Source organism: Triticum aestivum, chromosome 2B (assembly GCF_018294505.1).
Source record: "Triticum aestivum cultivar Chinese Spring chromosome 2B, IWGSC CS RefSeq v2.1, whole genome shotgun sequence".
Taxonomy (NCBI): domain Eukaryota; kingdom Viridiplantae; phylum Streptophyta; class Magnoliopsida; order Poales; family Poaceae; genus Triticum; species Triticum aestivum.
In genome coordinates this window covers 618,662,174-618,689,295 of record NC_057798.1, presented here as the reverse complement: position 1 = coordinate 618,689,295, position 27,122 = coordinate 618,662,174, and positions in this window count along the sequence as shown.

The following is a 27,122-nucleotide window of genomic DNA, read 5'->3' as shown; positions in this document are numbered from 1 at the left end:
TTGTCCCTTACTTGCTGAGGGGCCTTGGATTTCTAATCCATCCATTCCTCCGTGGGCTCCTGGAGCATTACGGCCTCCAGCTGCATAACTTCACCCCTGCCTCCATACTGCACATCGCAGGTTATGTCGCCTTTTGTGAGCTATTTCTGGGTTGCGAAGCTCATTTCGAGCTATGGAAGAGGTTGTTCTGCCTCATCCCTCGTAATAAGGAGGGATCAATATATCAAGTGGGCGGAGCCAAAATATGGCGCGTTGCCAAGTCCGGATACTTGTCCGGTACTCCAAGGAAGACATCCAAAGACTGGCCTTCAGAGTGGTTTTATGTAGAGGATGTCCCCCTTCCGGACCCAATTCGGATGGGCCTTCATGAGTTTGCCAATGCACCACTGAAGAAACGCCATAGCTGGCGCCCCCGGAGCCCCTAGGAGGAAGATAACAGAGAGGTCCTTTACCTGATGAGTAGGATAAGAACGCTGGCCAAATCAGGGATGACAATAATCGAGGTTATGTCAATATGTATAATGCGGGGGGTGCAACCACTTCAATATCGGGGAAACCCATGTGGCACTTCAATGGAGAAAACGATGCCACCCACTACGGTCGTAAAGGTCCGGACTCCACCACCGCTCTGGCGAAAATACTGTCCGATTTGTACAAAGGAGAAGAAGAGGAGTTCCTCCGTATCATGCCACGGGATGGATTTTCCATGTACAACCCTCCAAGCTGGGTGAGCTGCTATCTTTTACTCAACTCCATTCATTCCCATATTCTTCATCGCAAATACTTACCTTGCCAATTCATGGCAGGAATTGAAGAAGGCCATGAGGGAGGTTCATAGCCCGTCTCCACAGCCAGAGGACCCTGACCGGGCGCTCGACCCCGGACTTGAAGAAGATCCGGACATATCTGTGGAGCTTGTCGATGGGACATTTTACCAGGTAAGCTGTGACGACACCTTGGTGGTCATCATCACTGACTATCCTGGACTGATCCCTGCATTGAATGTAAGTAAAACCGGAGTCCTTACTTTCGAGAAGGATCCCTTCTTTGTGCCTTACCCCATGCACATATATTGTACTTTATAGAAAAGGCTACCGGGGTGCCGTGCCGAGCCCATGAGGGCTCATCAGCAAATGGCACCCAAGCCGGGCATGCTTAAGAGGAAGGCGGTTAGGATTGAGATGTCGTTGCAAAGGTATGATTTAGAACCTGCTCCATGATTATCGTCTCTGAAATGTAACAGCGTCCATTGTGTCCTGGCAGAAAGAGTACTCGCCGGACTATGTCCGGAGACCCTGCTGGCCACGCCTCCGCCAGCCGGATTCCAGAACCGGCCTCAAGGGTGGAGGCCAACGTGGGGACAACACCGAACTATCCCCCTACAGAGGATGCAGATGGAATCTCTGCTACGAATTCTGAAGTGGAGAGCGCCATGAATCACCGGCGCCGACGGGCCGTACTCCGCGATGCTAATTTCTCTGAAGAGGCGTTCAATGCCTTCAACTCAGGGGACACATACATCCGAGCTGCTCAAGATGGACTCGCTAGAGCCACAGACCAGTATGTAAAGGATATACGGGTAAGAAAATTTGATAAGTATGTATATCAGTAGCCCCTGAGACTTGAAACAGTTGGCACAACTGATTTAAGGATCATTGTATGCATAGGTTCTTGTAGAGAAGAATGCCCAGCTGTCGAAAGAGCTGGAGGAGTGCAAAGCCCAGCTGCGTGCCGCAGTTGCCGGAATGGAGGAGTCCAAGAAGGCCCCATCTGATAATACTTGTCTCGATCAAAGAGAATGTAAGTGCGTATACCAGTTAGTATTCGACATGAATGCAAATCTAACAATAGATTCAGTAGGCAATCCCGGAGGTAATCCGGAGATCGTACCGGGGGATGAGCAATATGCTGAACGACAGCTGAAGGCTGGCGAGCGCGTGCTTACAAAGGTTATACAGGAGAAAAATAATCTCTAGGTCGCGAAGACCCAGCTAGACGTTGAATTAAAAGATGTTCGGGTCCAGCTTGCTGACTCTGTGAAGGAGAATAAGAGGCTTTGACGCGGCATTTATAGTAAGTGCTTAAACAAACTTTTGTACAGTTCGGCGAAGAAACGAGTTAACGGAGTTATTTCTATAGGTATGCTGACATGCCGTCCTGAAGAGGAGATGCCCGGATCCGCAGGCGATCTTCTGCAAGAACTTTCACAACTGCACGAACGAGTTCGGTAGGTGATGCAGGGTATTGCCCAGGCCTTGTGGCCGTCCGCCTCCCAGCCAAGAAGCATGGGAGAGCTGCTCAAGGGAGCGCGGCGGCGCTTCCGATTATGGAAGATATCGGCCTACCGACAAGGTGCGAGGGAAGCCTGGGCCATGGTAAAGACGCGGTACACCAAGGTGGATCCGAATCAAATGGCCCTGGTCAGTCCTGTAGGGTCAGATGGGAAGGAAATTCCCGTTAGTCTGGTATATGACCAAGTAGGATTAGCCGCAAAGTATTCCCAACAGGATTATAGGCTAGACAGCCTGTTGGATGGTATAGAGGAAGAATTTAGCCAGTCTAAGTGACTATGTACTTCAGTGGACGTATTTTGTCCCTAGCAGATTGTAAATCATTTGTCTTGGCGGACCTTTTCGCTTCAGCCTCCGGACCCGTCAGTCCAAAGTGTATCCGAATACCCGCTCAGTTATATAAACTAGGGTATGCGTGGAAACCAGGCGTAGGGGTCATAAGTGCTTGAACAGACAAGTACCCAACTAGTTATCTTATATTACATGGATAGTAAGAAACATCTTCCAGAGAGAATAGTTCCGTTAAGGGTTCCTTTCCTTGAGTACGCATGCATTAATGTGCATGTCCGAACTGCGAACAGAGACGCAGGATACAAAACATCTAGGGATTTATATTGTAATAGGTAAAAAAACATCTTTTGTTCATCAACCGAATATTCCCTTAAGAACGCTAGCTTTCGGCTTCACCCAGTCTGAGGTACGCATCCGGTTGACCCGGTGGTAACAATCGCAGAGGTGCTCCCCTTATGCCCTAGCCGAGTTAACGGGAACGTAGAGCATAAACACAAGAGCCAGGCAACCCAGCTTGGCCAAAACTTAAGTCATATCGATGCATATAATGGCGAAGAAAAGGCGCATATGGAAAAGTTACACATATGCAGTGGGCATGAAGCCCAGAAAATAGTTATATTAAGCTTCTGTATAAGAAGCCCCTAGGTATAGTTAGCGCGCATAACGCATCAAAATTGTGTAAACGGGTCACGCTTTAAGCCTTCTAGGGCTATATAAAAAAAGAAAGAAGAAAAAGATAGAGGATATAATTTAAAAGGGTGGAGGTAAGGAGACAAACACAAAGTCCGGCGCTTAGGCGTAGAATCTTTGGAGTCTGGCTGCATTCCATGGGTTCAGCTCTAATCAATTATCTGATGCATCACGCAGGCGGTACGCTCCTCCAGTGAGAACTTTATCAATGATGAAGGGACCCTCCCACTTGGGCTTGAGCTTGTCATTTTTCTTCTCCGGTAGGCGTAGAACGAGTTCGCCAATATTATATGTTTTGGCCCGCACTTCTCTGCTTTGATACCTTCGAGCCTGTTGCTGATAGAATGCGGAACGGGATTTTGCGACATCGCGCTCCTCCTCCAGGGCATCTAGATTGTCCTGCCGATCGAGCTCGGCTTCTCTCTCTTCATGCATGCGCACCCGAGGTGAGTCATGAATAATATCGCAGGGCAATACCGCCTCTGCGCCATACACCATAAAGAATGGTGTGTATCCGGTAGTGCGATTCGGCGTGGTCCGCAGTGCCCATAGTAGGGAGTCGAGCTCCTCGACCCAGTGCATATCTGACTCCTTCAAGGATCGCTCTAGTCTGGGTTTTACTCCGCTCATAATAAGACCATTTGCTCGTTCGACTTGACCATTTTTTGGGGGTGATAGACAGAGGCGTAATCGAGCTTAATGCCCATGTTGCCGCACCAAGTTTTCACCTCATCGGCTGTGAAGTCTGAGCCATTGTCGGTGATGATGCTGTGGGGGACACCGTAACGGTGTACGACCCCTGATATGAAGTCTATCACTGGTCCGGATTCGGCCGATTTAACTGGTTTGGCCTCTATCCATTTGGTGAACTTGTCCACCATGACCAATAAGTATTTTTTCTTATGGCTTCCTCCTTTAAGGGGTCCGACAATATCTAGCCCCCAGACCGTGAAGGGACAAGTTATGGGGATTGTTTGGAGAGCAGTAGGGGGCATATGGCTCTGATTGGCAAAAAGCTGGCAACCGACGCAATGTTGGACAAGATCCTATGCGTCTGCTCGGGCTATCGGCCAGTAAAAACCTGTAAGGAAGGCCTTGCTTACATGGGCCCGAGCTGCGCGTGGTGGCCGCCAAGTCCAGCGTGGATTTCGGCCAAGAGTTGTCGCCCTTCCTCTTCGGAGATGCATCTTTGGAGCACTCTGGTGGCACTTTTCTTATAAAGCTCTCCCTCATGGACTTTGTAGGCTTTGGAGCGCCGCACAATGGAACGTGCCTCATTTTGGTCCTCGGGGAGCTCTTGCCTATTTAGATAGGCTAAGAAGGGTTCGGTCCACGGGGAAATGACAACCATGATTACATGGGCTGAAGGTGTTATTTTGGTGGCGGAGCCTCCGATTATGTCAGTGTGCTCGGTATCTGGGGTTGTGGTCGGATCCGGACTAGTATTGCCGGTCTCCCCTTGCCACAACAGGATGGCTTGAACAACCTTTCCAAGAAGATATTAGGTGGGATGGGGTCACGCTTGGCGCCGATGCGGGCGAGGATATCTGCCGCTTTATTGTTTTCTCGGACCACATGGTGAAATTCGAGCCCCTCGAACCGAGCTGACATATTGAGGACGAAATTTCGGTAGGCCGCCATTTTTGGGTCCTTTGCGTCAAAGTCTCCATTTATTTGAGATATTGCGAGGTTCGAATCCCCACGCACTTCCAGGCGTTGAATGCCCATGGAGACTGCCATCCGAAGACCATGCAACAGAGCCCCGTATTCGGCTGCGTTGTTGGAGTCTGTATATAATATTTGGAGTATGTATTGGACTGTATCTCCGGTGGGGGATGTCGGGACAACGCCTGCCCCTAGACCAGCCAGCATCTTAGAGCCGTCAAAGTGCATGACCCAATTGGAGTATGTGTCGTATTCTTTAGGGAGTTCGGCTTTTGTCCATTCGGCGATGAAGTCAGCCAGTGCTTGCGACTTAATGGCTCGCCGTGGTTTGTATGTTATGTCGAATGGGAGGAGCTCGATAGCCCATTTAGCAATCCAGCCCATGGCATCTCGGTTATTTATTATATCGTTGAGTGGTACTTCGGAGGCCACCGTGATTGAGCACTCTTGAAAGTAGTGTCGTAGTTTCTGGGATGCCATGAAGACCGCGTATGCTATCTTTTGATAATGTGGGTACCAGGACTTGCATGGAGTGAGGACAGTGGATACATAGTATACCGGCTTTTGAAGCGGGAACTTATGTCTGTCCGTTTCTCGTTCGACGACGAGCACTGCGCTAACAACCTGGTGTGTTACGGCTATATATAGCAGCATGGGTTCACCAATATTTGGCCAGGCCAGGATTGGATTGCTGGCCAAGAGGGCCTTTATTTCTTCCAATTCGGCCGTGGCCGCATCCGTCCACTCGAAGTATTCGGTGTGTCGAATAAGTCGATAAAGAGGTAGTGCCTTTTCTCCCAATCGGGAGATAAAGCGGCTTAGGGCAGCCACGCATCCAGTTAATTTCTGGATTTGCTTGAGGTCTGTTGGGGTAGCCAACTGTGACAAAGCTCGAATTTTTGCCGGATTTGCTTCAATCCCTCTATAGGAAACAATGAAGCTTAGCAGCTTTCCGGCAGGTACGCTGAAAACACATTTTTTTGGGTTGAGCTTGATGTCATATGTTCAGAGATTGTCGAACGTAAGCCTCAAGTCATCTATCAAGGATTCGACGTGTCTGGTTTTGATGACCACATCTTCTACATATGCTTCAACTGTTTTGCCGATTTGTTTTTCCAGGCATGTCTGAATCATGCGTTGATAGGTTGCTCTGGCATTTTTGAGCCCGAAAGGCATGCTGTTGAAATAGAAGGGGTCGTATGGCGTGATGAATGCCGTTGCAGCTTGATCAGACTCCGCCATCTTGATTTGATGGTATCCGGAGTATGGGTCGAGGAAGGACAGTGAGTCATGTCCTGTTGTGGTGTCGATGATTTGATTGATGCGGGGGAGAGGGAAGGGATCCTTGGGGCAATCCTTATTAAGGTCCTTGAAATCGACACATAGGCGCCAGGATTTGTCCTTCTTTGGTACCATCACCAGGTTTGCTAGCCAGTCCAGGTGTTCTATTTCTCTGATGAGTCCGGCTTCGAGTAGCTTGGCTAGCTCCTCTCCCATTGCTTGTCGTTTAGGTTCGGAAAAGTGCCGAAGGGTCTGCTTGACCGGCTTGTATCCCTTCAGTATGTTTAGGCTATGTTCGGCCAGCCCGCGTGGGATGCCTGGCATGTCTGAAGGATGCCAGGCAAAGATGTCCCCATTCTCACGCAAGAACTCTCGCAGTGCGGCCTCTATTGTGGGGTTCAGCTGTACCCCAATGGATGTTGTTTTTGTAGGGTCCGTTGGGTGGACCTGGAATTTGACTATTTCCTCCGCTGGTTTAAAAGAGGTGGACTTAGGTTGTTTGTCGAGTATCACGTCGTCCCTGTCCACTGTGGAGCGCAACGTGGTTAGTTCTTCAGCCGCGAGGGCTTCGGATAATGCCTCAAGGGCCAGTGCGGCGGTTTTATTTTCGGCGGGGAGTGCTATGTTCGGATCACTAGCTAGAGTGATGATTCCATTGGGCCTGGGCATCTTGAGCTTCATGTACCCATAATGGGCTATAGCTTGAAAGCTTGTGAATGCATCCCGCCCTAAAAGGGCGTGGTATCCGCTACAGAACGGGGCCACTTGGAATATGATTTCTTCGGACCTATAATTCTCTGGCGTGCCGAATACCACATCTAGTGTGATTTTTCCCGCACATCGTGCCTCCCGACTAGGGATGATTCCCCTGAAGGTCGTGCTGCTTTGCTCAATGCGGCTCTTGTCTATTTCCATCTTGTTAAGGTCTCCCCGTAGATGAGGTTTAATCCGCTGCCGCCGTCCATGAGCACTTTAGTAAGCCGGAAGCCGTCCATGATTGGACTAAGGACCAAAGCGGCTGGTGCCCGAACTGTTCGGAATTGAGGTTCGTCACTCGCATTGAAGGTTATAGCCGTGTCGTTCCATGGATTTATTGCTGCAACGTGGCAGACTTCGGCGAGGCTGCGGAGTGCTCGCTTGCGCCTTTTATTTGAGGCGAAAGTCTCGAAGACTGTCAGTACTATATTGTTGTTTTCGGCGGGATGTTGCTTTGTGGTATGGTTGATGAGGAGATCCTCGCCGCTCTTGGCCACCTGCTGTAGTATCCAACATGCTCTAAGGCTATGTGTTGGTATGGTATCCGGTGTACTGTGGATTTTGCATGGCCCATTGAGCCATCCTTCCAATACAGTTCCACGTCCTGCAGCGGGCCTTGGTTTTTTTTTAATGGATCGGGTGACTTGCGAGAGTGCACCCTTTTAGTTCGGATGGGGGGTTTAGTGAGAGTCGGAGGATCCTAGAACTTTTTTTGGGTTTTCCAGGCACTTTCCATCGCATAGTACTTCTGTACTATGGCCGCCAAGTCAGCAAAGTGTACTATGCCACGATGACTTATAGCGTTGAGGATTCCCTTGTCCGTGCAATTTTTGCAAAAGAATGAGATTGCGTCTTCCTCGCGACAGTCCTTAACCTTGTTCATTACAAGGAGGAATCTGGCCCAGAAGTGATGTACTGTCTCTCAGGGCTCTTGTATGATGTGGGGAAGATTGTTTGTATCTGGGTGGGTGGGTATATTTAAGTCCAAACCCTGACCCGATCTAAGATCTAGGGGCAGAGGAGCTTCCGAGCTTGGCAACTCGGGATCCGGGATGTTGCCCGATTTTTCTGGCCCGCTGTTCGATTCTAAATTCGGAGCCTGGGACATGTCCTCCAGTAGACGGGTATCCGGCTCGGAGAGCTTGGGAATCCAGACATAGTTTGTCCTCAAAATAGAGGAAGAATCAATGCATTGCTCTTCCACTACCGCTATCTGATGGGTGGCCGACCGAGAGTTAATCTCCCTTTGGTCGGGTTTAATCCCAATCCGATCATAATTCGTAGCGACCCTTAGAGCGGCGATGCGATCCAAGAGCTCGTTCAGGGAGGAGAGCTCCATTGGATCCATCTGTACGGCAAGTTCCGAGTTGACATGGAGGCTGTTTTTGATGACTTGAGAAGTCATCGTCGGCACGACGGCTGATCGGGCGGTCATGACGAAGCCGCCTAGTCAGATAGTTTGGCCTAGAGCCAGGGCTCCCCTAGAGGTGATGTTGTCCTTGACAACAAGGTGAGCCATCAAGCCTTACCGTGATGACACAGTGGAACTCTCAATGAAAGCACCAATGTCGGTGTCAAAACCGGCGGATCTCGGGTAGGGGGTCCCGAACTGTGCGTCTAAGGCTAATGGTAACAGGAGGAAGGGGACACGATGTCTACCCAGGTTTGGGCCCTCTCGATGGAGGTAATACCCTACTTCCTGCTTGATTGATCTTGATGATATGAGTATTACAAGAGTTGATCTACCATGATATCGTAGAGGCTAAACCCTAGAAGCTAGCCTATGATTATGATTATTGTTGTCCTACGGACTAAACCCTCCGGTTTATATAGACACCGGAGGGGGGCTAGGGTTACACAGAGTCGGTTACAGAGAAGGAGATCTACATATCCGAATCGCCAACCTTGCCTTCCACGCAAAGGAGAGTCTCACCCGGACACGGTACAAAGTCTTTAATCTTGTATCTTCATAGTCCAGCAGTCTGGCATAAGCATATAGTCCGGCTGTCTGAGGACCCCCTAATCCAGGACTCCCTCAGTGGGGTCCAACCCCCCATCCCTGGACGGTGCAATCTGTTCTGGATCTAGGGCCAGGCAGTCACAAGCGCTGTCTCCTGAGCATAGTCCGATGACAGATTTAAGTCATGTTCATCGTGGCTACAGGGAGCGGCTGTCGTGGGTTCGAATCCGTCGAAGATCAAGTCTCCATGGATGTCGGTGATGTAGTTCAAACTTCCAAACCTGACCCGATGGCCAGGGGCGTAGCTGTCGATCTGCTCCAGATGGCCAAGTGAGTTGGCCCACAGTGCGAAGCCACCGAATACGAAGATCTGTCCGGGGAGAAAAGTCTCACCCTGGACCGCATCGTTGTAGATGATTGAAGGAGCCATCAAGCCTTATGATGCCGACATAGTGGAACTCTCAATGAAAGCACCAATGTCGGTGTCAAAACCGGCGGATCTCGGGTAGGGGGTCCCAAACTGTGCGTCTAAGGCTAATGGTAACAAGAGGCAGGGGACACGATGTTTACCCAAGTTCGGGCCCTCTCTATGGAGGTAATACCCTACTTCCTGCTTGATTGATCTTGATGATATAAGTATTACAAGAGTTGATCTACCACAAGATCATAGAGGCTAACCCTAGAAGCTAGCCTATGATTATGATTGTTCTTGTCCTACGATCTCGTGGTAGATCAACTCTTGTAGTACTCATATCATCAAGATCAACCAAGCAGGAAGTAGGGTATTACCTCCATAGAGAGGGCCCGAACCTGGGTAAACATCATGTCCCCCGCCTCCTGTTACCATTAGCCTTAGACGCATAGTTTGGGACCCCCTACCCGAGATCCGCCGGTTTTGACAGCGACAGTATGATAGGATGGTATCCTCTTCTGAATGATTCAAGTGGCTTGGCTTGGCACATGTTCACACATGTAGTTGAATCGGAAACAACATAGCCTCCATGATATTTATGTTCATGGTGATTTATATTCTACTCATACTTGCATTCAATGTTGATTAATCTCAATGCATGTTTATGACCGTTGTCGCTCTCTAGTTGGTCGCTCCACAATCTTTTTGCTAGCCTTCACTTGTACTAAGCGGGAATACTTCTTGTGCATCCACTTCCTGAAACCCAAAGTTGTTCCATATGAGTCCACCATAACTACCTATATGCATTATTTACCTGTTGTTCCAAGTAAATTTGCATGTGCCAAACTCTAAGCCTTCAAATGGTAATCTGTTTTGTATGCCCGAATTGCTCATGTAGCGACTGGGGGTTGTTAGTATTTTCCATGCTAGGTGGGTTATTCTCATGATGAGTGTTTATTCACTTGTCATTCACGAGAGAGTGGCTGGTAATCGGGATGCCCATTTCCATGCTCAAAATCAAATCAAAATATAATATGAAACAAAACTCCCCCAGGACTATTGTTGGTATGGACCGTACCCGTGGATTCGGCTAGCCGTGGAGTGTGATTGGAGGGGGAGTACAAACTTTACCATTCTGTTTGCCTATAATTTATCTAGCATGGAACATAGTGTCATATCTTGGTTGTTATGTTGACAATGAAAGCATACTGCTCAAAATTATATTCATGTTTGTTTTAAAAGCTTTGAGCTCTGGCACCTCTGCAAATCCCTGCTCCCCTCTACAAAGGGCCTATCTATTTACTTTTATTGTTGAGTCATCATCTTCTTATAAAAAGCACCAGCTGGAGAGCACCACTGTCATTTATATGTGTTGTTATTAATTGATGTTGAGTATGAGTGTGGCTGGATCTCTTTTGACATGAATTATAATGTCTAGTCTGTCCTTGATGTTTAGGGGTGCTATGCAGTTATGTTTTGCAGTCTCAGAAAGGGCTAGCGAGATACCATTATGTCATATTATATCATGATTGTTTTGAATAAGTGTTGTCATCCTTGATATCTTATTATTCCTTGGTAGTTGATTATGTCATTGATATGAGTAAATATGAGTCCTAAGTGTTATTGTGAATATGGTTAGTTCTTAATCTTTGCTGAAAACCTGAATATTGGCTAGACATTTTTGCAACAATAAGATCAAACAGAGTTTGTACAAGTTTTTCTTTGTCACTTCCAGTTTGTCAATTGAATTGCTTGAGGACAAGCAATGGGTTAAGCTTGGGGGAGTTGATACGTCTCCATCGTATCTACTTTTCCAAACTCTTTTGCCCTTGTTTTGGACTCTAATTTGCATGATTTGAATGGAACTAACTGGACTGGCGCTGTTTTCAGCAGAATTGCCTTGGTGTTATTTTTGTGCAGAAATCAAAGTTCTCGGAATGACCTAAAAATTTACGGAGAATATTTATGGAATATATAAAAAATATTGGCGAAAGAATCAACCAGAGGGGGGCCACCCAGAGGCCACAAGACCTAGGGGCGTGCCCTGCAGGCTTGTGGGCCCCTAGAGCCCCTCCGACCTCAACTCCAACTCCATATAACCCTATTCAAGGAGAAAAAAAATCAAAGAGAAGGATTCATCGTGTTTTATGATACGGAACTGCCGCCGCCTCCCATTCTTATTGGGAGGGCTGATCTGGAGTCTGTTCGGGGCTCCGGAGAGGGGAATTCATTGCCATCATCATCACCAACCTTCTTCCATCACCAATTTCATGATGCTCACCGCCGGGCGTGAGTAATTCCATTGTAGGCTTGTTGGATGCACTACAAAAAAAATACACTTCCGTGATGATACATGTTTGTCAAAGTAGGTCACGTTTTCTATCATGCATGTACATCCATGATGATTTTATGACAGAATCAAGATAGTCATACCTGTGCTGTCATAGAAGTGTTGCATGACAATACCAAAATTATCATCACGGAAGTGTCCACTTCCATGACAATAAATCGCGTGTCATAGAAGTGCTTTTGTCAAGGGTGACCAACATGTGGCATCCACGATAACAGATCACTGTTAAGCTATGGAGTCCGGTTTTGGATCCGATAACCTGCTAACAGCTACGACCAATGGCGATTTTTCACGTGTTAAATTCTCATTGGACGACGGAACCACATGTCAGCTCGGCGTTGGCACAGATGTCACTCATCCAATGAGCGAGATGCGCCTATGATATGTTGACAGGTGGACCGGCCCAAAAGTGGCCCATAATGATTAAATGGGCTAGCCCAACTAAAGGCCCACAGAAATTTTCAGACCATAATGGGCCGGCCCAGCTAAAGGCCCACAAAATTTTGCAGACCATTATGGGTTGGCCCAGCTAAAGGCCCACAAGACTTTGCAGACCATAATGGGCTGGCCCAGCTAAAGGCCCACAAGATTTTGCAGACCATAATGTGCCGGCCCAGCTAAAGGCCCACAAGATTTTGAAGACACTAGTGGGCTGGCTCGTTAACAGGCTGCCATGATTTGGGCCAAATGCCGACCCATATTTGATCCAGTCCATTAATAATCTGTCATGTTTTGGCCTAATAAGGAATAAGATCTGACCCGTTAATAGTTTACCACGTCTTGGGCCATATTACGGCCCATATAAGATTCGGCCCTTTAAGAGCCTTTGGGCCAAATTATGGCCCATATCAGATTCGGCCCGTCAACTGGACCCTGTGCTTTTGGGCCCACTTGAGGCTCGATTAGGATTTCTGTTTGCTAAGGGCCCATTTAGCAATACAACCTGATATTAGTTTCTCCTGTTAAAGGCCCATTTAACATTTCGGCCCTATATTAGTTTAGGCCTATTAAAAGCCCGTCATATAGTTGGGGCTAACAATGGCCCGCTTTGCATCCGGCCTGCTCACATCCGATAATCTAATTGGGACAAACAAGGACCAAGACAATTTTGTCCTGTTAACGGCCCATGATGTGATTGGCTAGCCTACTTTTGAGCCTCCTAAAAGCCCATTGAATTTTCTTGCGAAAATAGGGTCGGCGGTTTATTTGGCCTATTAAAGGCCCGAAACTACTAGTGGGCCAGTTTACATTTAGGCCTGTTAATGGACCAAGATGACTGGGCCCATGATGCGGCCCATACATAGTGATGACGACCCGATTATGCACCATAATTCTATGATTTAGCTTGTTTACTTTTCATGGAGCGAAGACAGGATATATACACTGTAAAATAACTACAGCATCGAGAATAAGAAAAAACTTAGACTATACAATAATGAAATTACGGCATATTACATCCACTGGGCATCAAATTTCGCCACTATGATAATAAAGCACAAGCAGACAGCAGATTACATACACTGGGCATCAAAGATCGCCATCAGTGCAAATAAACATGCCGACAAAATAATGTACAAAACCGACAACACTTCAATAGAGTTCAAGAAAGGTTAGCCCTGCTCGGGAGCTGCAGCGCAAGCAGATGAGCAAGCTGATGAGACTATGCTTGTTTGATGCTTATATCCTCCTCACTCTGAAAGAGAAACAAGCAGGCAGATGACAAATTTTGCACATATAAGTATTAGTGCTGAAAATTCATCACATTTCTTATTTACGAATAAAGTGACATAGTTTAAAATAGCTTTAACACAATATGGTATTGTTCAGGTTAAGACATGGCAGGAAATGACGTTGTGAAGGAGTTGGCAGCTTCACGACACCACTGGATTACAGATCAAGAACTCATAAGTATCAATGGTTAGTGTGCTATCAATTTATCCCATTTCAGATTGGCAAATAAAGAGACGGTTTAAATAATAGTAGAATGATATGACATTGTTCATAGTTAAGACATTGCAAAATATGACATTGTGTTGTAGTGGGTAGGTTCACCACACCACTGGATTAAGGATCAAGAATAGAAGCATACATGCAGTGCAAAAGAAGATGATTTGCGTTGTATAGTTAAATTTACATGGTATGAAGAAGGAACTTGGTTGTACAACTGAAAACTTAAATTGAGAAGGACAAACTTTTGTTTATGAACTACATAATAAACTTTAAACATGCAATTTGATGCAAACAATAAAAATAAACAGCTATTGCAGCCATGCCTAACCAAATATACACACCAAAGTTTGAAGGCTTGAGAAGGACAAACTTACATTAGTGGTGAAGACCGGCTCGATAAAGCCCTTGTCCATGCTGATGGGGGGGCAATTCAAGAAGTTTACCACAGAATCTTCTTCATAAACATTGCCTTTATTTTACATTTTGTTAAGAGTAAATATAGGTGTCATAATATAAGAAAAAATGGAGAATATTTAAGATAAGATGAAGAGTGATGCTACGTAACCAAGTAGCTATAAATGTAAGTACATCGATACAGGCAAAAGGTACAACCAAGTGCAATGCAGAGCTAAACTTGTTCAGTACCATCGGTGTTATCCAACCTTATGGTAAGAGTAAATATAGATCTGATGTGTAGAAAATGGAGGGCAAAGGAAAATAAGCTGCAGAGTGATGGTACATGAACAACTAGCTGTCAATGTAAGTACACTGATAAAGGACATCAGGTACTTACAAGAACAATGCAGAGCTAAACTTTTTCATTGGCATTGGATATATTCTACACTAATGTAACCATTAATACAAATTAGATAATTTGGAGTGAACAATTGATAAGAAAGCTATCATGCATACTGCTGTCACATAATGAACCAGGTATGAATGCAAGTATGATACATGCCAACAAGTACTAACAAGAGCAAAGCAGTGGGTAGCATATTTGTGATATCCTATCGTCCTTTTCAAACCGGAATTCTTCTTCGAGCAGATTTCCTGCAAAAGAGATCCGTAAGGCACATGCGGAAAAGTAGAAGTTGAAATTGTCATGTGATATCATAGACAGTACCTCATCATAGGAACGAGACCAGTGCATAACAAGGTTTTTCCATTCAATGTCTTCTAAATTTAGCATAGGAGACTTCACCAGAAATTCGTTTATAGACTTGCCATCAAAGTGTCATTTCCTCAGGTAACACCGATACTGCTGCAATGCTTCCTTGAAAAGCGCAAGTAAGCTTTGCTTGTCATGACTATCTAGATTGACCCTCGCCTACTTACAACAATGTAATGTAAATCATTGATGTGTTCAATCAGCGGAAAACAGGAAAATAATCACCATGAATAACAACACTTACACGTAAGTGGGACAGGAAGATGTGAAAATGGTGTTTGTCTTCATTATAATCTTCCCATGATGGGAATATATGCACGTAGTCCCTAACAACATTGAAAGCATTGTCTTTTAAACTGGGAATAACTAGAATGGGGTTCCAATCTGCAGGAATTGGTCGTCTCTGCAGTTGGGATAGGTCTTTGGTCGGTGGACTTGCAGTACTTTTTGCCGGAGTGGGATTTTTCTGCGGTATGGCTGGTGCTATGGCAACTGAAATCGGCATACCTTTTGCGGGAGTGCAGGTCCTATGTGGTGGGGCTAGTGGTGTGGCCAATGAAGTATGGGTACAGTCTACTGGAGTCGGTCCTATGTTTTGTGTCACTGGTTGTAGAGCCAATATAAATGGGGTGTTGTCTGATTTCTCCAACACTACCATGTTTTTCAAGGACTTTGCTGGTACTCCTTCAGGTTCGGCAATCACCCTCTTCCTTTTTGATGTCTGATGCACAAGAACAACATTTGAGTGGAAAAACATGGTATGATGACATATGGAATATGTATTGATAATGGATGGGCATGGCATCTTAACATATATGATGAGTAAACTAAGTAGATGGCGGTGCAACAAAGTAGAAGAAATGCAAGACACCTTATGCAAGATACGCGCAATCAATAAAACCTTGCCAAATTAGAATAGGCACCTTGATGGGTGAACATGACAGGCCATCTACCTTCGAATCCTCGAGGTCAGAATAGTCATTAGGACCATATTCTGAACGAGAATCTGCAGGTGGGGAGCGCATGAGTTTCATTGCATCCAGAATGGCGCTCAATGCCTTGGTGCCAATTTTGTTAGTCCTTGCAGTGTTCCACAATATTCTTCTGATGCACGGATTCTGACATTCATTGTTATTACGTAAAATATCTGAGAAGCATGAAAACATAAATAGTAGTGACATTATCTTTGTAATGCAGAGGATATTCTAATGTAGGGGCTCACTGTAAACCCTTGTGTGCTATCACTGGATTCTGATGAGAGAGCCCATGTTGCTATAATATGGTGCGTGCATTAATATAATCTGGCACAAGTATACAAGAAAGGCTCCAGAAGTAAGGATAGTTGGCAGATGATAGGTTCATAATATACTATACGGCTAGAAAGGCTTTGGATACCAGATCTCTTCAAATGAAGGTGTGGTACTGTTAATATCAGTGTAACTCCCAAAGGCGACACAACTCCCCACATTTCCTTGCTAATCTTATAGGATTCAAGTGGGTAGGCCACTACAATTCCTATTCCTATATTTACAAAATCCTACGAATCAAAGAGGCCCTAAGAGTTAAAAGTGTCCATCACAACCGACCGAATAGACCTCTACACTGCAAATGTCCCTGCTCCTCTTCACTACAAGGAACATACTGTACTACTATCATACTCCACTCGTTCCAAAATATAAGTCTTTGTAGAGATTTCCACTATGGATCACATACAAATGTATACAGATACATTTTAGAGTGTTGATTCCCTCATTTTGCTCCATACGTAGTCTATGGTGGAATCTATACAAAGACTTGTATTTAGGAATGGAGAGAGTACTTATTATAGAAGAATAGAAGAAGAACATGCTAAAGAAGAGCAAGTAGATTTTGGATAATAAAATTTTTGTTGTGCAGTGCCCACACATGATGAACCAGAGCGCATTAAGAATGCAACTCCCTGTTGTCTCTCTATATGTGTTGCACATGCTTTTCAAAAGTAAAGTAGGAACATTAGCTGACAAATTAAACGTTATCTGTTTTAGTAATACCAGCATCATATCCGATTCGTATTTGAGCAACAAGTTTGGAATTATGAGTGGCACGTTGTTTAGCTTGATGGATTGAGGAGCAGTGCTAAGCAACTACGATGATGGTACTGAATATAAAGGAATGTCTGCATGCAAGTCGCGTGACTTTCATCATTTGGGTCAGTCGACCATTTCAGGCGGTTGGATGAAGATCCTACGTCTCCTAACCCTTCTTCTTCCTCGTCTCTGATTCTTCCCCTACAGAACACTGCATGGGCCACCAGCCGAACCACCAGCCCCGACCCTCCCCCCGCCCTCCCCTGAACCACCCCCACCACATGTGTCCGCCACCCCCACCCCACCCATGCCCCCACCTGCGTCGAGTTTTCTTTGTTCGGCGAGGCCCCACCACCGTCAGGCCACCGCCCCCACAACCACCGTCCCCACCCGAGTCCCTTCCTTACCTCTGGTGAACTCCGGTGAGCTCTCAAAAATCGACTGACCCAATTTTGAAATTTAGTCTACTGTCATTTAACTAGTGTGGAATATAAAAGGGTAAAACCATAAGCATTGCGAGTATAGTGTTGAGCGTGCCATAGCGGATCTGAAGGTGCAAACCGTATAAAGGAAACTTTGCAACCAATGTTTGCTTTCAACTAACAAGTAAGATCCTAAGTGATGGACAAGAAATCACAATAAATCAGTGGCGATATATTTTCTTGCTGACATATATAACCAGATACGAAAGAGTACCACCTCCAGTGTTGCACGGTGTAAGCATCTTGCTGAGGTGTTGAGGGTTCTGCGACAGCGATGGCTGTCGGCGGCGTGGAAGCAAATCTAGGAGGGTAGATGGTGGCGGCAAGGGAAATATCCCGGCGCAGTGGATGGGACGGTCGTACGAGCGGCGTAGGCAAGGAGGACGACGACGTGGATGAAGCGAGAGGACGCAAATCAAGGATCCTGGTCCGAAGCCGTGGATGAGAGAGGTCGATCTCTTTTAATGGACGACGGCGTCGGGGTATCAGCTCCGACATGGTGGAGGAAGACGGCGGTGGATGGGGTGGCAGGCGGAGGAGGCTGGGGTGGAGAGGGTGTTTTGACGCCCACGGAGTACGAATGGAGAAATGGAGGGAGAGACGAAGGGGGAACCATGCCTTTAGGGCGCGCTTGTCTCAAATGCGAGGAAATTTACAAACTTAGCCCCCATTCAAAATTTCCTACATCACAACAATAATAGTCAGTTGGGGATAGGACGGTAATCTCGCATACACTAAATATTTGCCGACGGAGATTTCGACCGACGAGAGTTTGTTTTGGTGCCCACCGTGTATGAATCGGGGAGGGAGGTCAGAGGCGATTTCAGCCGAGGAGAAACTGTGTTTTCGCGCCCACCGTGTATGAATCCGGGGAGGTGAGAGGCGGAGGCGATTATGTCACGTTTGGGTGAAATTACAAGCCTACCCCTATCGAAACCTATAGAAATCGAGCCGATAGGCGTTGTGTGTCAGGGATAGGTAGTAATTTCCATCTTGTAGATTTTGGTTTCGAGCCGTTACTGCGACTTTCCCCTCTTCGTTCATTTTTTTGTAGAGAAAGAGTGCACGTTTATCGTGCCAACTCAATTCAAATCTAGTTTGTATTCTTTTCAGGCAAGATCCATTTTGTATTCGAATACAAATCTATATACATCATTTTTTATATATACTTTCAAAAGCACAACACCCTTTATACATAAATATGGTTTACAAATGGCATGATCTCAGATTCATAAGGTTGGATCCATTTTAATTTGGATTTTCAAATATTTGAAACCACTTTATGTTGAAATCCAATGTATGCATTCCTCACTAACTATCTCTAGTTAATGTGTGTTTCATGCAGTTCTATTTTTTACTTCTCAAACATGTATAATGTGTTTCACACACGCAACATATAGTGTAATCCCGTTTAGACATTAGTTGCATATAAACCATGCATTGTCTCTAATTAAATAATCTATGGATCACTAATATTGATAAACTATATAACATTACACATGTCCCTGTATGCATGTTTGATAAACCAATTTTCGTTATGATATTATCGATGTCGTGATCTCTAGTTTAAATATTTGAATCCCCTTTAATCCAGATATTCGTCTCACATAGCTATCACTCATGCTTATATATCTCTCTAGACCTATACGCCTTCATCATCTCTCGGGTATCTCTCGTGCTACTTGTATGTCAACAACGATCTTTTATCTTTGTAACACACTAATGGTACTCTCTTCCTCGACCTTCACTCTATCTCTCTCTAAGTATACCTCGCTCCCTCATATGTGTCTCTAACTATGATTCTCCCTGTGAAATTTCTTTCTCTTACACAAACACAAACTTCGTCTCCCAGGATCTCATTTCTCTCTACTATTCCCTTGTGTGCCACTCGCACACCCCCTCTCACACAGAGATGTCTTGCGCTCATTAGGTATGAGAAGGTATGACTCTGCTTCCGCTTAATTATCTCTTTCTCACACACAAATACAAACTTTGTCTCCTAGTGTCTCATATCTCTCCACATTCTCTTCTATGTCGCTCACACACACTCTCTCTCCCTAGAGATATCTCGCGTCCCCTGATATGTCTCTCTAGCTATCACTGTGGTTGTGGAATATCTTTCTCTCTCGCAAACACAAAGTTCCGTCTGATGGGATCTCATATCTCTCTCATATTTGTTTGTATGTGACTCGCATGCACCATCTCTCTATCTCTCTCACACCCACGCATATAACTCAGCCTTCTGATCCACTCGACTCTTATCTCTAACACACACTAGCTAGCATCTTTATCTTTCTATTTCTCCATCAACCTTGTTTTCTTGTCCTCACTCTTGCTTCCTATCATGCACACTATATATGTTTCTCTCTACATGTAGTCATGTGCCCTCTTTTTATCTTTCTCTCACACACATATAACTTCACCCTCTGGACCACTCGGCGGTCATCTCTAACACACAAACTTGCCTGATGTCCCTCTAGCTATGATCTCTATCTCTCTATCTATCTATAGTTTCTCCGTCAACATTTCTTTCTCGCACACACTCTTGCTTCCTATCACGAACGCTATATCTGTCTCTCCATACATGCATATATAGGTTGATCTCTTTTGCACAATCGTTTTGTCTCGCTCCCTCTGCTCGCCACAGATGCATGCTCCAGCCCACACCACTATCTCTTAAAGACAAAAACACATGCTCAATTATCGGGCCTTCTTCCCTCCACTCTCACATGCATGCATATTGTCATACCGATCCGTCTCTCCCATGTATTTGATATTATGACTTATGTCTTCTTTCTTTTATATCGATCATGCGCGCGCGCGCGCACACACACATCCCACGTATACATGTATACCTCTCGCACATGCACATTTAAGGTCTCCTATGTCTCCATACGTAGTTAATTATCCTCAGCGCTAACCCCACATCGAATTATTCTCTTCTTGTGTGCACATAACTTCCGCTTGGATGGGTAAAGCACACACTCGCACTTAAAAATCTCCTTCTAGATACCCCCCTCTCTCACTCTTCCCCTATATCCCCGAAACAAATAAGACCATCCCTTCGTTTAATTCCTGCCTACATGCACCATCAATATATAGTAGTATTCCTCGGTGTCTCTCGAACAAACACGTTCTCTCGATGTTGACTCCTCTCATGCGGACACACCTTCTCTTCCCTCACTATAGGCATCTTCTCTCTCGCACCCCATCGTTGGTGGCCTCTGCCATACACATAACCTCTCTACGATGAAGCCACACACACTTAAATTACTTTCGCCACCGAAGACTCCGCTTCACAAACACACACGCACGCACGCACCCAACCCCCTCCCCCCACACACAAATACTCCATCTCACACACACATATGCTCTAGGTGGAGTATTTGTTCCTACCACCCTCCTCCAATCTTACCCGTATGATAAACAAACACCTTAATTTACTTGTATAACATGGACAAATTCCACTTTACTTTAGTAGTTAGCAAACTTCTCATAATTATATAACGCAAATCACGAGCAGGAAGTGACATTTTTTTACACAACCACGTTAACATGGCCACGTAAATCACTAGCCAAATTGTAATACCATTGTACTTATATCCCGATGCAACTACATGTCCGAAGAGTAGAGTCGCACACACGCACACTGTCTCTTAGAATCTCACACACATATGAGTTACGTACCCCTAAGAAAAACTGTCAATTACAATTGTGCACCTGCGGGTACACATGATGGTGCGCATTTATTTAAGTCAGACCGCGAACCCAAACAGTAGCTGCATTCATTCCCCTCCCGCCGCCTCTTCTCTGGTCGATGTCGCCCGATAGCCATGGCCTGACCAAAGGTAACGACATACGCCATACTCCTGCTGGAGCGACGCTTTAATCTGGAGGCGGCGCGAAGCCCGGATCACAGCCGGCCTGCCTCCGGAGTCCAGACTAGCTGGAGCCGGACGAGGAGGCGTTGGAAGTAGAGCAGCACTCGGAGCCAGAGGAGGAGAATGACGACGTGGAGCCGGAATAGGAGGACGACGACGTAGGTGAAGCAGAGCCGGAGGAGGAAGACGATTTCCATTATACTCAGACTTAAAGGGCTTTGATTTTCATGCCACATTTATTTCATAAAGACAAGAGAAAGGAAATTTTAGTGGTCATGCATGCATCTTTTTGTGCTAGCACTCCTATATAAGGGTTGATCGGTCGCTTCCCGCTGACGTGCGCGGGCGATGGAAGAGGAAGGAGAAGGGAAGCAGGCTATGGAGTGCGCCAGTTGCAGCACGAGCTCCAATGAATATTCGTGCCAAACAATGAATAGTTGTACAGTATAGTCTAGACGAGTATGAATGAATTGGCCGTTAGGTTGCGTGTGGATGACATGGCTGCAACATGCAGGCTACAGTTTGATAGCCTACCGCTCCGCTTCACACGGTTTGGTCACGCAAGATTTGCATGCACGCATGTCACACACCTACTTGTTGAAGGGGTGCTCTAAAAAAGGCGACCAGGTCCGCTAGTCCACGTAGGTCCAAGTGCCCGAAAAACAACTAATCCCAGTCGTTGTAAATGTCGTGCGTGCTTTAATTCCAGGCTAGAGGATGGACGTGAACGTGCCGTACAACGAACCACCCACCAGCTCCCTAATATCTATCTCGACTCTTCTTCTACTACTTCTACTACTCTTCTTTTTTATCTCTACTCTTATATCTCTACTCTTATAAAAAACAGAGTTAGTGATGATGGTGTGCCTGCCATCCTGCAATATAAGTTGTCTGATTTATATCTGACGGATAGGAAGGAAACAATGGCAATTTTGCGAAAAGATACCCACACCCACTCAACATTTGCAAATAAGGCCTTCCCTCGTTCATCCCTTTCTCCCATAATATAAACTACTCATACAAATGCATCTTGATGTTCCGTGCAACGCACGGGCATCTTACTAGTATTTATATCTTATAAAAAACAGAGTTGGTGATGATGGTGTGCTTGCCACCCTCCAATATAGGCCGTCCGATTTATATCTCACAGATAGGAATGAAAGTATGGCAATTTTGCAAAAAGATACCTACACTCCTCGCCACATTTGCAAATAAGGTCTTCCCTCGTTCATCCTTTTCTCTCACAAGATAAATTACTCATACAAATGCATCTTGATGTTACGTGCAACACATGAGGATGTTTCCTTGGGGGTCTCTCCAGCGTAGCGTGGCCGTAGTTGCAAGCTGACGCCCCTTGAGATGTCGATGTTGAGGGGCACTCAGATTTTATCCGATGAGCAAGTAAGTGATGAAATTGATCACGTAGTAAATGCATTCTAAAGACTACTTCCGTGTCCATTTCCTAATTCCCCCGTTGCCCACTGTTTCATAGGTTAGGCTTGGTGCCAGTGGAGATTGGCTTGCATATGTACGGGAGGGTACTAACATCAATTTCCACAACATTTACAACGATGACACTGTTCTCATAGAACCTTTATCCAACATTGGGATCAGCCATGCAATAGGCCATCACCTGAATTGGTACGACGGAACCACAATGAGATTGAAGAAGATAGTAATCCCGGAAGCCCCGATAAGGTCGTCCGCCAACCAAAATTACGCTCTCATCTCGGTGTTCGACATTGTGATTGCTTTCACGAACCCTACACATGGCGGTCAAAGGTGGACCATGCTGTCTGTGGCCGATTTGTTGCCGTACGAGTATGAAGACGATGTGCTCCTTTCTAACCGCATCTTCGCGGTGACAAACCAGGGGCTTGTTTCGTATGGGATGTCCTACAGTATACTCCCTCTCTCCCTGTTCATTTGTTTTGAAATTTTTTTCGTTTTATAAGTTTCAAATTCAAATTTAGAGCTCCCCATCCCATGTTGAGATTACAATGTCCATTAAATCGGTGCGTGCATGTACTAGTTTTTTATTGGTCTTTTATATTGGTCACGCATGCATGCATTGCAAGTAGTTTTGCCCGGGACCTTCCAACTAGACGTGTCTTTCTCTCCGGGTCGCACTTTGTATCGTTCATACCACCAGTACTACGTGTGGTCTCCGACCTAGAAGTGGAAGAAGTGGAGACGCTCTACCATGTTGTTCATGTCCCACTCCTTTCGCTGACGTGTAGGACATCCAGCACGTGTCGTGTTTGGCACTCCTTCGTCGTAAGAGTTGAAACACTAGCTTTCATCAAAAATAAAAAAATAAATATAAATCAACAATGATACTATACCACGCGGTTTCCTTGCTCCTCGATATCGGAAAGAATACTTTCGTTCGCCGACATGTGGGGCGTTGACCATCCTGGTCCACTTGCCATGCACGCAGAACTCCAAGGGAGAGTCACCCCGGTTGTCGCATCGTAGTAATAATGACTAATGAGCCGTCAAATCACAGGCCCAATCTTTCCCACTGTGAAGTTGCTCGGACTTTGTTGAATTCCGCTTCTTGAAGAAAACTACTATACCGGCAGTACTGCTAGCTACAGTAGTACTCTACTCCAGCAGAGGCCTCCTTTGGTTCATAGGATAGGAATTTTATAGGAATATAAAAATCATAGGAAGTGAGATGACATGCATGTCAATTCCTATAGAGAAAGAGATGTCATTTGATGCATAGGATAGGAATTTATCCAGTGAGTCTAGGCTAATGTACTGGTAATTTGCTCTAAAAACTACAGTAGTAACTAGTACTGGTACATGCTCGTAATTACTTGAACAAACATACAGGCGACTGGTACGTCTACAACGTATCTATAATTTTTTATTGTTCCATGCTATTATATTACCTGTTTTGGATGTTTATGGGCTTTACTCTACACTTTTATATCATTTTTTGGGACTAACCTACTAACCGAAGGCCCAGCCCGAATTGCTGTTTTTTTGCCTATTTCAGTATATTGGAGGAAAGAATATCAAACGGAGTCCAAACGGAATGAAACCTTCGGGAGCGATCTTTTTGGAACAAACGCAACCCAGGAGACTTGGAGTGGACGTCAAGAAGCATCCGAGGAGGCCACAAGGGTGGCCAGCGCGCCTAGTAAGGGTGGGCGCGCCCCCTACCTCATGGGCCCCTCATGGCTCCCCTGACCGACTTCCCATGCCTATATATATCTACGTACCCCGAAAACATCCAGGAGCACCACGAAAAACTATTTTCACTGCCGCAACCTTCTGTATCCGCGAGATCCCATCTTGGAGCCTACGTTGGTGCTCCGCCGGAGGGGGAATTGACCATGGAGGGCCTCTCCATCACCACCAAGGCCTCTCCGATGAGTTGTGAGTAGTTTACCACAGACCTTCGGGTCCATAGTTATTAGCTAGATGGCTTCTTCTCTCTCTTTGATTCTCAATACAAAGTTCTCCTTCCTCTTCTTGGAGATCTATTCAATGTAACTCTTTTTGCGGTGTGTTTGTTGAGATCCGATGAATTGTGGGTTTATGATCAAGTTTATCTATGAGAAATATTTGAATCTTCTCTGAACTCTTTTATGTATGATTGGTTATCTTTGCAAGTCTCTTCGAATTATCAGTTTGGTTTGGCCTACTAGATTGATCTTTCTTGCCATGGGAGAAGTGCTTAGCTTTGGGTTCAATCTTGCGGTGTCCTTTCCCAGTGACAGCAGGGGCAGCAAGGCACGTATTGTATTGTTGCCATCGAGGATAAAAAGATGGGGTTTATATCATATTGCATGAGTTTATCCCTCTACATCAGGTCATCTTGCTTAATGCGTTACTCCGTTCTTATGAACTTAATACTCTAGATGCAGGCAAGAGTCGGTTGATGTGTGGAGTAATAGTAGTAGATGCAGAATCGTTTCGATCTACTTGTTGTGGACGTGATGCCTATATACATGATCATGCCTAGATATTCTCATAACTATGCACTTTTCTGTCAATTGCTCGACAATAATTTGTTGACCACCATAATAATTATGCTATCTTGAGAGAAGCCACTAGTGAAACCTATGGCCCCGGGGTCTATCTTTTATCATATAAGTTTTCCATCTACTTTTTTGCATCTTTTACTTTCCAATCTATATCATAAAAATACCAAAAATACTTATCTTATCATATTATCTCTTTCAGATCTCACTTTTGCAAGTTTCCATGAAGGGATTGACAACCCCTTTAACGTGTTGGTTGCGAGGTTCTTGTTTGTTTGTGTAGGCGCGTGGGACTTGTGAGGAGCCTCCTACTGGATTGATACCTTGGTTCTCAAAACGGAGGGAAATACTTACGCTACTTTGCTGCATCACCCTTTCCTCTTCAAGGGAAAAGCAACGCATGCTCAAGAGGTAGCAAGAAGGATTTCTAGCGCCGTTGCCGGGGAGGTCTTTGCTCAAGTCAAGACATACCAAGTACCCATCACAAACTCATCTCCCTCGCATTACATTATTTGCCATTTATCTCTCATTTTCCTCTCCCCCACTTCACCCTTGCCGTTTTATTCGCCCTCTCTTTTCCGTTTGCCTCTCTTTTGCTTGCCTTTTTGTGTGCTTGTGTGTTGGATTGCTTGTCATGATGGTGCAAGATAATACTAAATTATGTGACTTTTCCAATACCAATAATAATGATTTCCTTAGCACTCCGATTGCTCCTCTTAATGATGTTGAAACTTGTGAAATCAATGTTGCTTTGTTGAATCTTGTTATGAAAGATCAATTCTCCGGCCTTCCTAGTAAAGTTGCCGCTACTCATCTAAACAATTTTGTTGATTTGTGTGATATGCAAAAGAAGAAATATACGGATAATGATATTGTTAAATTGAAGTTATTTCCGTTTTCACTTAGAGATCGTGCTAAAGTTTGGTTTTCGTCTTTGCCTAAAAATAGTATTGATTCTTGGAATAAGTGCAAAGATGCTTTTATCTCTAAGTATTTTCCTCCCGCTAAGATCATCTCCCTTAGGAACGATATTATGAATTTTAAACAACTTGATCATGAGCATGTTGCCCAATCTTGGGAAAGAATGAAATTAATGATTCACAATTGCCCTACTCATGGTTTGAATTTATGGATGATCATACAAAAAAATTATGCCGAATTGAATTTTGCTTCTAGAAATCTTTTAGATTCGGCCGCGGGAGGCACTTTTATGGAAATCACTTTAGGAGAAGCTACAAAACTCCTTGATAATATTATGGTTAATTATTCTCAATGGCACACCGAAAGATCTACTAGTAAAAAAGTTCATGCTATAGAAGAAATTAATGTTTTGAGTGGAAAGGATGATGAACTTATGAAATTGTTTGCTTCTAAGAGTGCCACTATTGATCCTAATGATATGCCTTTGTCTACTTTGATTGAGAATAATAATGAATCTATGGATGTGAATTTTGTTGGTAGGAATAATTTTGGTAACAACGCGTATAGGGGAAACTTTAATCGTAGGCCGTTCCCTAGTAATTCCTCTAATAATTATGGTAATTCCTACAACAACTCTTATGGAAATTTTAATAAGATGCCCTCTGATTTTGAGATTAGTGTTAAAGAATTTATGAATTCTCAAAAGAATTTCAATGCTTTGCTTGAAGAAAAATTGCTTAAAGTTGATGAATTGGCTAGGAACGTTGATAGACTTTCTCTTGATGTTGATTCTTTGAAACTTAGATCTATTCCTCCTAAGCATGATATCAATGAGTATCTCAAAGCTATGAGAATTTCCATTGATGAGTGCAAAGAAAGAACCGCTAGCTTGCGTGCTAAGAAAGATTGCTTTGTTAGAGCGTGTTCTTCTAGTTTTCAAGAAAATAATGATGAAGATCT